At 40.7% G+C, this 13,556-nt stretch overlaps 1 protein-coding gene across 1 annotated transcript in view; it reads left to right on the top strand.

The window, feature by feature from the left end:
- pigf (phosphatidylinositol glycan anchor biosynthesis, class F) overlaps window positions 1-13,556 on the top strand; it is a 119,690-nt gene that overhangs the window by 93,401 nt on the left and 12,733 nt on the right. The window lies entirely within an intron of this gene.

The raw sequence follows: 13,556 nt of genomic DNA, 5'->3' as shown, positions 1-13,556 counted from the left end.
AAAACTGGGAGGCAAGAAAGCAGTCATGGGGACAACTCTCCTTCCAATTTTCCCTTCACTTCTCAGGCCTGCAGTTCGTGAGCATCCCTTCAGATAGAGTCACGCCATCTGATTTTGGTGCCCACTGCCTCCCAGCTTAATTCAGGGAGCAGGAAGCTACAGTCAGTCTCTCCTAGGTCATCGAGAGGCCATTGATCCAGCCAAGACAGCTACGGACATTTCATAACCAAAGTCAGAGATACTCTAATTCCTTATTGTTGGTCACCATTTCTATAAAACATTTCCAGATACGACTGAAATTTGCATTCATTAGCTTCAACATGTGCTACCTTGTTTCACTGCTGTATTCAAGAACAAAATGTCCCCCATAATGCCAATACAAGCCAAAATATTTATCTTCCGCTCACACAAGTAACTGAAACATCACTGCAAAATGATTTCCTATCTGCCATTTCATTGCTAAAGTCCAGACCTACTAAACTGAGTTTCCTTTCCTCAACCTGAACTGCCTTGAAAACTGCTTTTTCTCTGTCTCTCCCTTCCCCACTCTATTCACACTGAAGGTGGAATTCTTGAATTTTCCATTTTTTCTTATAGGTTACCCAAGTTACGGTATTAGAATGGGCTTTTCATTCCAATTGGCATATTTATGTTTTATATGTGTCTCCTACCAATCTATTTCATCTGACCCTATCAGCAAATCTTTCCATTTCTTTCTCACTCAAGAACTTATCTAACTTCCCTTAAAAATATTTAAGCTATTCAATTCAACCATCCCAAATGGTACCAGGTTCCACATTCTAACTATTCTATTCCACAATCTATAAACTACAAGCTGAGTCACAACTGCACCAAGGCACCAATCATATCTGTATCACACATATTTTTGCCATATTCCACCAACTTCCAACATTGCAGTGAATTAACTTTAGTATTTGATGCAGAAAATTAAACTTGTTGAAAAGTTCAAGTCTCCTCTGACTTTGCTTGATTCAAAACCTTCTGGCAAAAGACTGCTCTTTAACAAATCATCTAATAACATTCTGTACATGCACCGTGAACAGTCGACATGCAGTGAGCACAAGCATCTGAAATCTTTGATTCTACAGCATTGCAGCATTAAAGGCACAGGTACCGGTGCTGAGGATTGAGGGTGGGACTGAAGTTTTCTGTCAGCAGAAATCTTCAGATCAGGAGTCTTGTCAAATTATTTTTAAAAGTGGATCTTGCTATTTACGTCAGTGTTTATAATCTGTGCAAATCAGGGAAAATGGAGGTCACAAGCAGAAACCTACAAATTGGATAGAAGAACTAATAACACAATGTATGGAATTGTAAGTCCATTGTAAAGGTCAGAAACAGGCTGTGCTTTAATAATGAAACACAAATATCTTTATCAGATATTTCAAGAATTGCTTGTGTGTCATACAGCACTTGCTACAGTTAAGGGGAGAGTAAAGAAGGCTGAATCATAAACAACAAAGCAATGCCAGGCTAGAGAGAATTAAATTGCACCATAAAAATAAAATATCTGATATTTATAAGAAGTTAATTACTTTTTCAGTTGTTTGTTATTTGGTTGTGAACAGCACCAGAAAAACTAGATTTATTGTCCATTCTATAATGGTGTTTGTGGCTCTAGTCCTTGAATTACTATAGTTCCTCTGATCATAGTTCACACAGTAATGTTAGGTAGAGAATTCTGGGAATCTGATTCATAGATAAAAAGGGAACAGTGGTAAGTGATCAGGTCAAGTCAGGGAAAATGCTAGATTTGTGGGCAAACTGGAGGTGATGGTATTCAATTTGTGCTGGAATGTCCAGCATCAAATGGTGATGATGGGAGAGGGCACTGAGCAGAGGAGTTTGAACAATTGTGCCAGGACCTCCAGCAACAGGTGATGACGGTGAAGGAGGGCACCTGGAGCAGTCAAATAGACCCTCTCTGGAAAAAGGATGTTTTGGGGGAAATAGGACTCACAGGAAGACATAGTAGATGGTCAAAGGAGTCCACAACCTAATATAAACCACAAGCTTCAAAAATACCATATGGGCTCTGTATTTCACATTCTGCCTTCATACATGTGATGGATAAAACTTTTGCTATAAATTCTGTGTCCTACAATCTTAGACTCCACAAGCACCTGATGAAGGAGCTTTTCATACTGGTGAAGCTAGTGCTTCCAAATAAACCTGTTGGACTATAACCTGGTTTTGTGTGATTTTTAACTTTGTACACCCCAGTCCAACACCGGCACCTCCAAATCACAATGAAGCTTTCAACAGCCATAATTTTCAATCCCTCCCTGTCTGTCTAGATGATTCGTCTTTGATTCAATATGCTAGGATAACTTTGCAAAACTAGAATTTGTCATCGCCCACTTGGCACAGTTTTAACTTGAAAATCAAACTAGAGAAGGATCAACTTTTCCAGACATAAGTACGATACCTTGGGCACTTCATTATCAAGGAAGGCATTATTTCTGAAGATGAGAAAGTCCGAGTGGTGAAGGAAGTTCTAGCCTAAGACTGGGAGAGCACTGTATGGGTTCTTCTGTCGATCGTGATGCTATGGGAGTTTTGTGCAAGGCTACTCACAGTTGGCTGCCCTATTCCATGATTTGCTGAGGAAATGAGAGAATGCTGAAGGAGTGATTGGAAAAAGAATTGCAAGTTGGGATACTTTATGGAGCATCACAGGGAGTTGGATACGAACAGGTGAAGTGCTTGGCTTCCTAGATTTCCATCTCCCTTTCGTACTGGAAACTGATATAAATTTTCTTGGCCCAGTAACAGTGTTGTCCCAGGTTCAAGGGCAAGAAAGAGTGATTCCAACTGATGTCACTTAAGAGTCTCAAGCTGAATGAGAGGGATATAGAGAATTACTCCAGTATGAAAAGTCAAACAGCGAGCTTTGAGTTAAGTTATTTCCCAGCTATTCAGAGACATTTTGGTGTATCCCAAGTTTGAACTGTTTGCCAACAGCAACCCACTCAACTACTTTCAAATATCCACCAAGCTTGGAGCTACAGAGTTTCAATGGGTCACTGACACACAGGTTTTCAATTCTAGATGCAGTACAGGTCAGGCAAAAGTAATGAAAATGCTGATGCCTTTAGCCTGAAGCTGACCTGAGGGAGGGAACACACCCCCTGCCCAGTTGGAGGGGTTGTGGCTGACATTGAGCCACAAATCAAAGGCAGCATGCTGACCCAGACTCCCTCCAACATTCAGGCATAGATTCAGTGGAGTGTCAGCAATGTACATGAGACCCCACAATGGGGTATAGGCCAGTCAGATCTCCAGGAGTCATACGGTTGCTGAGACTTGCTTCAGTTGCTGCCTCCCAGCACCAGCACTGTGGGTAATCTACCTTAGAGCCTGGATCCCTTGTAAGTTTCCAATACAGCTCAAGGAGTGATCTGGTCCTCTCAAGCAATTGCTAGATATCACCCCAATCTTTGCCATTTGCATAGGCTGATGATGCAAGAAGAGAATACTGATGTGGACTCAAACACACTAGCTGTCATGCTGCAATTAAACCTGCTAATCATGTAACTGAATATCAAATGGCCACTGTGTGCTTTGTATAGTTGCTTGGATGGAATTGAACCTCCATCAGTAGGTGGCAAATGAAGGAGAATGCTGAGCAGAGGAGATTGAACAATTGTTCCAGGACCTGTAATAGCAGGGGCCATCAGTGAGGGATGGTAAATGGAACAGTCAAACAAACCTTCTCTGGAAAAAATATGTATTTGGTGGAAAGAAGTCTCATGGGAATAACCAACAGAAAGGCAAAGGTTTCCTCAACCCAATGTAAATCACAGTTTGCTTCCATATACACATTTTGTTATTTAACTTTAATTTCCTTTTCTGTTTATAAAGACCTGATGCCAATGGAGTAAAGACCTTTGGACAGTGCGTGCGTAAATGTCATGTTGAGTGTGTGGTGCTGGAAAAGCACAGCAGGTCAGGCAGCATCCGAGGAGCAGGACAATTGACATTTCAGGCATAAGTCCTTCATCAGGAATGCTCATGCCCAAAACGTCGATTCTCCTGCTCCTCGGATACTGCCTGATCTGCTGTGCTTGACTCTGATGTGGACTCAAACACACTCTTGACTCTGATCTCCAGCAATCTTTGAGTGACACATTTACCTCTCTAAGCTTATTTACTCTACACTAATTTGCGTTGGTCCATGTAGTGATCAGGGGATCACTTTGTGGTTCAGTTTATAAATTAGCCACGAAATGCTCATAATCCCTCCTTTCCTAATCCTACCTGTATTGTTGATATCTATGTGGACCATGGCAACTGGATCTATCCCTTCCCACTCTCCAGCCCAGAAGAAGTATCAAGTATCCTGTAGAATGGTTAGAATATGAAACCAAAGAGTAGTTACAGTTCCGTGGTGGCTCATTTTGTAGTGCATTTACCTCTGAATCATAAGATTCTGTGTTTAAGTTCCATTATAGGGTTTGGGCATGAAAAATCAAGATTGACAATCCAGTGCAATGGTGAGGGTGTTTTGTAGTGTTATAGGGGCCACTTTTCAGATAAGTTTACATCTGTCTCACTATAAAGATGTCATGACATCATTTTAGGTCAGAGGAGATTTTCTCTGGTGCCATGGTCAATATTTATTCTTCAGTCAATACCATAAAACACAGCCTAGTTAGCTGTTATCATGTTGCTGTTTGTGGCACTTTGATGAGTGGAAATTGATGGTTATAGTTCCAATATTACAAGAAGGCTACTTTTCAAAATGTAGTTCAATGATTGTAGAGTACTTTGAGGCATGGTCATGAAAAGTACTACATAATTGCAAATGTTTCCTTTTTTGGGTTTTAATAGCAAAATTTATCAAAAACAATTCATGGGATCTGAGCATCTCTGATTGGGTTAGCATTTATTGCCTGTCCCTACGTGCCCTTTACAAGGTGGTGGTGAGCTATTGTCTTGAACCAATGCTGTCCATTAAGTGTCGGTACACTCAAAATGTAAATAAAGAGGGAATTTCAAGATTTTGCCCCAGCACCACGGGAATGGCAATACATTTCCAAGTCAGGATGGTGTGTGGCTTGGAGGGAAACTTCCACGTGGCGATGTTTCCCATATATTTGCTGACCTTGACCCTCTAGGTCGCAATGGCCATGGGTTTGGAAGGGGTTGTCCATGAAGTCTCATTGAATTTCTGCAGTGCATCTTGTAGATGGTACACACTGCTGTTACTGGGCATCAGTGCTGGAAAGTCTAAAGTGTCGTCAATCAAGTGGGCTGCTTAGTCTTGGATGGTCTCAAGCTTCATGGGTGTTATTGGAGCTGCACTCAACCAGGTAAGTGCAGAGTATTCCATCAGACTCCTGACTTGTGGTTTGTAGATAGTGGACAGCTTTACAAGAATCAAGAGTGGAGTTACTCTCTGCAAGATTCCTAGCCTCTAACCTGCTCTTGTTGCCACTGTTTTTATATGGCTAGTCTAGTTGAATTTCTAGTCAATGGTAACCTACAAAATGTTGTTAGTGGGGATATGGCCATTGAATTTCAAAGGATGATGATTAGATTATTTCTTGTTGGAGATGGTCATTGCCTGGCACTTGTGTATCACTTGTGTATCGTCAATATTACTTGCCACTTGTCAGCCCAAGCCTGGATATTGTCCAAATCATTTTGCATTTGGGCATTGACTTCTTCAATATCTGAGAAACACAAATGGTACTGAACATTGTGCAATCATCAGCAAAACTTCCTACTTCTGACCTTCTGATGGAGAGAATTACATTAGTAAAGCAGTTGAATATAGTTTGGCGAAGGACACTCTCCTGAGGAATTCTCGCAGAGATATCTTGGAGCTGAGATCATCAATCTGCAACAACTGCAATCTCTTCTTTCGTGCCAGGTATAACTGTATTTAGTAGAGAGCTTCCTTCCTGATTCCTATTGATTGCAGTTTTACAGGGCTCCTTGATGGCCCACGTGGTAAAAGTAGCCTTGCTGTACAGCCCTCATTCTTACCTCACCTCTAGAATTCATCTCTTGTTTATATTTGAAGTAAGGCTGAGATGAAGTCAGGAGCTGAGCGGTGATAGTGACCCAAACTGAGTGTCAGTTAGCAGGTTATTGCTAAGGAAGTGCTGCTTAACAACACTGTTGATGACACTTACCAACACTTTACTGATGATTGAGAGTAGACCAATGGAGCAATAATTGCCCGAGTTGATTTAGTCCTGCATTTTTGTTTACGGGACATACTTGTGCAATGTTTCACATTGCTGGGTAGAAGCCAGTCTCATAGTTGTGCAGAACCAGCTTAGATAGCAGCTTAGCAAGTTCTGGAGCACAAGAGATAGAAAGGAGTAGCATGATGTGTTGATGGGGACAGGTGAAGGATAGTAGGCCGCTCCAGTAGACCAGAAGTATTGACACAAATCTGTTGGACTAAATGATCTGTTACTGTGCTGTACCAAACAGATTAAAACTAGTAAATTAAAACATAGCTATTCAGCGAACACTAGGAAATAGCAGCAGTTATTCAACGAGAAAAGGCGAGTTTTATATTTGCAGTGCATTTGATATTATTTCAAGAAGAAATGCAAACAATTCTCAGAAAGAAATGCTCCAGTGTTATGGACCAGATTAAAACCCCTCCAGCTATTTGCGATTTTTGAGAAGATTTGAGGATAATTGCAGACCAACACCCACAAAGAAAGCAACACACACAGACAAGATACTTAACTACAGAAACAATTGTCCCAACACCCATAAAGGGAGCTGCGTCAGGACATTAGTTAAATGAGGCACAACACACTGCAGCACTCAGGAACTATGAGCAGCAGAGGAAAAATACCTATACAGTATACTCAAGAAGAATGGGTACCCGATAAAGGCAGTCTGCCAATTCTTAAACAACAAAACCATACAAGTAGACACAACATGCCCAAGAGATCAAGACACATAAATAGAAAGTGGGACAGAATGCCAGTGCTTCACCGGAAGCTCACTGATGATGTTACCCAGCATGGTGTCAAAACATCTGAGAACAAACTTTCCAGCTCAGCGAGCTAACTTGCAACCCCCTCAAACTATATTAAAGAGATAGCCTCGACCTAACTTTTTATTATTTTAAAGGTAAGTGCATGGTATTGCATTCCAGATTTAACTCAACTGGTCAACCTACTCAACTTTAAGCAAGCACACTTTATTTTTACATCACGGTTAAAATACTGACAAAATAAAAAGGAAAGAATTAGCTTAATTGTAAATCTATCAAAATGCTTAACAAATTAATACATTTATTGACTACTACTAATTAACTGTTCCAATGCAGTAAAATCCCATAAACAAACCCTTGGCAAAGTCAAATGCAGTAAAAATAGATTGTCTCACATGCAATTCTAGCAGCAGGAAGAGTACCCCAGCCTTTAGCTGTACCAGAGAGAGAGGAATAAGAGCTTCCACATCCAGTTTCAAAACTCCAGCAACTGCAGAAAACTAAAACTAAAAATCCTGGTTCTGTGGGAGCTTGAACTCACCCATTCAGGCTGCAATGTAAAAAAGAACCCCAAGGCCTCACAAGCTGTTTTCTTTATTGGCTTTGAGTAAACTGCTACTCTCCTCCGTTTCAACTGTACTTCATTTAAAAAGGAGAAAATGTACTTCTTAAAGTCATAGTATTATCATACCAGCTCCACTCTGATTTCTCCAGTTGGTCAGTGAAAGTTGTCATAACTTTTAGTCTTTAAACTGCTGGTTGACCGGATGTCTCCTGATATTTCTTGAGATACTATGCTCGTACAACATTTGTCATTTCTCATGTTGATCTATTCTGTAGTCTCAAGTGGCGCAAGTTTCAGGTGTTTTATCAGGACCATGCTGGGCAAATCAAGATAACCACTTTCCTTATAGTCTTCAGATCAACTCTCAAGCTGTTATCTTCCTATATTGCACTAGAACTAAAGGAATAGGATCAAGACTAGACCATACGGCTTGTTGAGATTGCTTCGCCAATTAACCCAATCATGGCTGATCTTGGGCTGCAACACCACCTTCCCACTTCCCATACCCTTTGATGCTCTGAGAGACCAAATATCTGTTGCTGGCAGCCTTAATCAATTTGTCAATTCAACATCCACAACCCTCTCCACAGAATCACAGCCCTTTGAATGAAGTAATTTCTCCTCATCTCACTCCTGAATGACGGGCTCCTGATCCTAAGAAAGAGTCTCCGTGTTTTAAATGCCCAAACCAGCAGAAACAAATCTCTCAGTCTACCATATCAAACCTCTTCAGAATAGCACTACAGGGTTGTTCTATTCCCTTGCTTGTTTTTTAGACTTCAGCTTCAGCATTCAAATCTCATACTTCATGAGTGAAACTATTTGAGTTCAGACCTTCCTGTTCTTTTTGACTAAAATTCTCTAGACCTTCCTCTAGTCATAATAAGCATGGGGTAGCAGAAGACACTGTCATAGCGAATATAATAAAGTCTGCAATATCTCGCCGGGGACCTTCCAAGTCATAGATATTTGTTTTTTCAGCAACTCCAGTTAACTGCTTCCTGTCTAGACAAAATTAAAGTGTTGAAAGTTAAAGTATCCAGGGAAGTCTAAAGAAACTTTCGATATTGCTCCATTTACCCAAGATATTAGTTTATTACATGGGATAGCAAGTATATCATGATATACAGATGGTATCATATTGCTAAGGGATACATCATCAGGTTTATTTTTCCAATGCAAAAGATTTATAATTAGGGTGTATTGAAACATGGTTGAGTATGAGTGCTTCCACACTAATTGAAATTAACACAAATGAAGTAGCTGCATAGAAACAAATTCTACAACATTGTTATGAAAGTGAGATTTCTCAGACTTTATCCTTCGCCAGCACAATAACTTCGGCAGGGCAAAGCAGCGTGAGGTTTGTGATGAACATCCATTGAAGTCAGGCAAAAGATTTACTGTGAAGGAAATTATCAAGATCTTTTATTATAAAGTCCCAGTTCTGTAGACAGAACTAATTGGAATTGTAGAACTGGTTCCATGTGAATGATGTTAGGCTCCACATCTAAGGGCTTATGCCCGAAACGTTGATTCTCCTGCTCCTTGGATGCTGCCTGACCTGCTGCGTTTTTCCAGCAACACGTTTTTCAGCTCCACATCTAATGCTGAATTTATGCTACTATTGAAATAAATCTGGGTTTAAATTTAGTGACATCAGTTATGTGTGCTATTGCTTCCTCACAGTCTAATCATCAACATTTCTACTATGCTTACTTCAGTTTAACAGTGGAAACCAACATAACATGAATATAATTAAAACAATGTCTGACCCTGGGATCTATAGATTTGTACTGACAATGATCTTAAAGATTGACTAGAGAAGCAAATCATGTGAATTGCGAAATTCCAGTTCCTCTAAAACCCAGAATATCACACCAGCACTTTCAGTTTACTTGCTTCTTTCATTTAATAAAGTATGTGCTTCCTGAAATCAGGGTGTAATTTTTTCACATGTACATATTGGAAGGTACCTTCCATTGTTTGTATGGCTGTGTATATTTTGTATAATATGCACTGTTTGGGGTTTGCAGTTATTTCACAAAACCCTGGCCCTGTCTAGTTTGATTCATGAGGATATCAGTGCTGCTGTTTACCTATTTTAAGATTAGACTTTCCTGGGGCACTGAAGGAATTGTTTGCTTGTTATTCCACTCAGATCTTGGAATGTGGCATGAGTCATGTGGAGTAAGGATTGTAGACTGCCTGGTACCTCAGCTAAAGACCATTGCCTTCTCAAGAGTTCACATTTCCCCTAGAATTTAAACGTGAAACATTCAAAGTTTGCCCAGAATTGGGCTGAAAATCTATGCAGTCAAACAAAACAAGGTGCACAAACAATTCTCAAATATTCACCTATCTTTCCTGTCTTTTCATATTGACATATGCAGATCAATAAGGCAGCTCACCATCATCTTCTCAAGAGTAACTTAGGCTGGGCAATACATGCTAGCCCAGCCAGAGAGGCCCATATCTCCGAATAAATAAATAAATAAATAAAGAGCCCATGAGTGTTTCACCAAAGTGTTCGTTGGGGAAAGATTGTCTTTTGCCATAGTGGAGGAATGTAGCATTTTGCGTTTGATGGTGATAATTATATTAATTAGTAAGACGGACTCAATCTCCAATAAGAATGTCCAACAATATGGTTCTAGAAATGTAGGAAGGGTGAGCCAGTTATGTTTTCTGTGGTTTTGTAGACAGCTTTTCAGAATTGGTTGTATGTGAGAATATTATCAGAATATGTGCAATAACGTTGGTGTGGCATGGTGGCTCAATGGTTAGCACTGTTGCCTCACAGCACCAGGGACCTGGATTTGATTCCTGCCTCGGGCGATTGTCTGTGTGGCATTTTCACATTCTCCCTGCGTCTGTGTGGGTTTCCTCCCAAAGTCCGAAGTTGTGCAGGTCAGGTGAATTGGTCGTGCTAAATTGCCCATAGTGTTAGGTGCATTAGTTAGGGGGAAATGGGTCTGGGTGGGTTACTCTTCAAAGGGTCGGTGTGGACTTGTTGGGCTGAAGGGCCTGTTTCCACACTGTAGGGAATCTAATCTAAAATCCTTCTGGTCACAGTCCAACCAATAACTGTGATTAATTATCTGTCTGTCACCTTTGTAGAAAGTATACTTTTCCTAGGGACATGAATTTCCTAATGAAAGTTCCTACATTCCTATATTTTGAAGAGGAAAGGGCAAAAGAGATTATATCGAAGATATTTAGAATGAAGCATCACAGAAGGCATTAAGATCAAAACAAAATATTGCAGATGCTGGAAACAAAAAAAACTGGAGTGGTTTTCTCCAGAGATGCTGAGTATTTCCAACATTTTCTGAGACATCCCTTCCCAACATATAATTATCCACTGAGCAAATCTTGGAATATTCTGACTGTCGTTGCCTCAGAAACTGCCTTTCATCCCTCAGGCAAATGAAAAACAAGTCAACTAATGGTTAAAGGTCTGCAGGCCAATTTCTAAAGGAGAACAGACTTGTACCATGCATCTTGCTGAAAACAGATCCGTAAGGCAGTATTTGGGGAGCTTTGTCACATCAGTCAGGCAGTAAGTCACCATTGTATTTAAAAACAAGAACTGACTGTGTAATCGGGAGGGGTGTGCAATTCACACCATTCGCTCTGGAAAATGAGAAACAGAAAGAGAACTATTTAACACTACATCATATAATTTCCACAAGCATTTTGACTCAGCATGGTTTTGTATGGGGGAAATTGTGTCTCACTAACTTGATTGAGTTTTCTGAAGAGCTAACAAAGAAGATTAATGAAGGCAGGGCGATAGATGTCTATACAGATTTCAGGAAGGCATTTGACAAGGTTCTGCATGGTAGACTGGTTAGTAGGGTTAGATCATGTACAATCCAGGGAAGCTAGCCAATTAGATACAAAATTAGCTTGAAGTTAGAAGATAGAGGGCGGCAGTAGAGGGTTGTTTTTCAGACCGGAGGCCTGTGACCAGTGGTGTTCCACAATGATTGGTGCTGGGTCCACTGCTTTTCGTCATTTATATAAATGATTTGGATGTGAATATAGGAGAGACAGTACGTAAGTTTGCAAATGACATCAAAATTGATGGTGGAGTGGACAGCGAAGAAGGTTATCTCAGATTACCACAGGACCTTGATCAGATGGGCCTTTGGGCCAAGGATGGATAAATGGAGTTTAGTTGAGGTAAATGTAAGGTGTTGTATTGTGTAAGTCAAACCAGGGCAGGACTTACACAATTAATGGTAGGGCCCTAAGGAGTGTTGTTGAACAAAGAAACCTATGGGTGGGTATGCATGGTTTATTGTCAGTGGAGTTACAGATAGATAGGGTGGTGAAGAAGGCATTTGACATGCTTGCCTTCATTGGTCAGTGCACTGTAGATTCCCTACAGTGTGGAAACAGGTCCTTCAGCCCAACAAGTCCACACCGACCCTTTGAAGAGTAACCCACCCAGACCCATTTCCCCCTAACTAATGCACCTAACACTATGGGCAATTTAGCACAACCAATTCACCTGACCTGCACAACTTCGGACTTTGGGAGGAAACCCACACAGACGCAGGGAGAATGTGAAAACGCCACACAGACAATCGCCCGAGGCAGGAATATAACAGTTAGGATGTCATGTTGCAGCTGTACAGGACATTGGTTAGGTCATTTTTAGAATACTACATTCAATTCTGGTCCCCTGCTATATGAAAGATGTTGTTAAACTTGAAAGGGTTCAGAAAAGATTTACAAGGATGTTGCCAGGAATGGGTGGGTGGGGGGTAGGGTTGGGTTTGAGGTATATGGAGAGACTGAATAGACTGGGGATTTTTTTCCCTGGAGCATTGGAGGCTGAAGGTGACCTTATAGAGGTTTATAAAGTCATGAGGAGCATGGATAGGGTAAATTGCTAAGGTCTTTTCCTCTGGGTAGGGAAGGCCAAAACTAGAGGGCATACATTTAAGGTGAGATAGGAAAAGTTTAAAAGAGACCTGAGGAGCAATGTTTTCATACAGAGTGGTGAGAGTATGGAACAAGCTGCCAGAGGAAGTGGATACAATTACAATATTTAAAAGGCATCTGGATGAGTAACGAATAGGAAGGGTTTAGAGGGATATGGCTAAATGCTGGCAAATGGCACTTGATCAGTTTAGGGTAACTGGTCTGCACGGATGAGTTGCCCGGAAGGGTCTGTTTCTGTGTATAATTCTATGACTCTGTGATTCTAATTATAAAGAGTAACTGTGGCACTTGAAGGACCATTTAAAAGACTATTAAGAGGAAAGATTTTGATTCAATCAATGATCAGCTGGTGTGAAATGCCATTAACTTATCATAAATCCAAAATTGCCAGGAAACTGCCAGAACCATTTTTATCATGGAACAATTATTTTGTTCTCATTCATTCAAGAGATGTGAACACTTCTAATAATGACCAGCATTTATTGCCCTTGACATGGTGCTGATGAGCTGTCTCTGGCACTATTGCAGTCCTTGTGGGTTATGTATACCCACAATGCTGTTAGGGAGGGAATTCCAGCATCTTGATTCAGTGATAGTAAAGGAAAAGCAATATGTTTCCAAGTCACGCTTATGAATGGCTTGGAGGGGATCATGTAGATGAGGTCGTATTCCTATCTAACTGCTGCCCTGCCCTTTTCGGTGGTAGAGGCCATTGCTTTTAGCAACAATATTAGTCATGATGTGGATTGATGTCAGGATGGTTGAGTGGCCTATGAGGCTTTACCTGCAATAATGGTTGTGGCACCAGAAGGAATATGTTAGAGAGTTGTCAGTACAAGAATGGCCACAGTTAATCAGTGTGCATTGTAAATTTTAGACAATAGACAATAGACAATAGTCAATAGGTGCAGGAGTAGGCCATTCTGCCCTTCGAGCCTGCACCGCCATTCAATATTATCATGGCTGATCATTCCTAATCAGTATCCTGTTCCTGCCTTATCTCCATAATCCTTGATTCCACTATCTTTCAGAGCTCTATTCAAC

Source organism: Chiloscyllium plagiosum, chromosome 9 (genome assembly GCF_004010195.1).
Source record: "Chiloscyllium plagiosum isolate BGI_BamShark_2017 chromosome 9, ASM401019v2, whole genome shotgun sequence".
Lineage (NCBI taxonomy): Eukaryota > Metazoa > Chordata > Chondrichthyes > Orectolobiformes > Hemiscylliidae > Chiloscyllium > Chiloscyllium plagiosum.
Note: the sequence above shows the minus strand (reverse complement) of the source record. Positions and strands in the feature narration are given on the sequence as shown.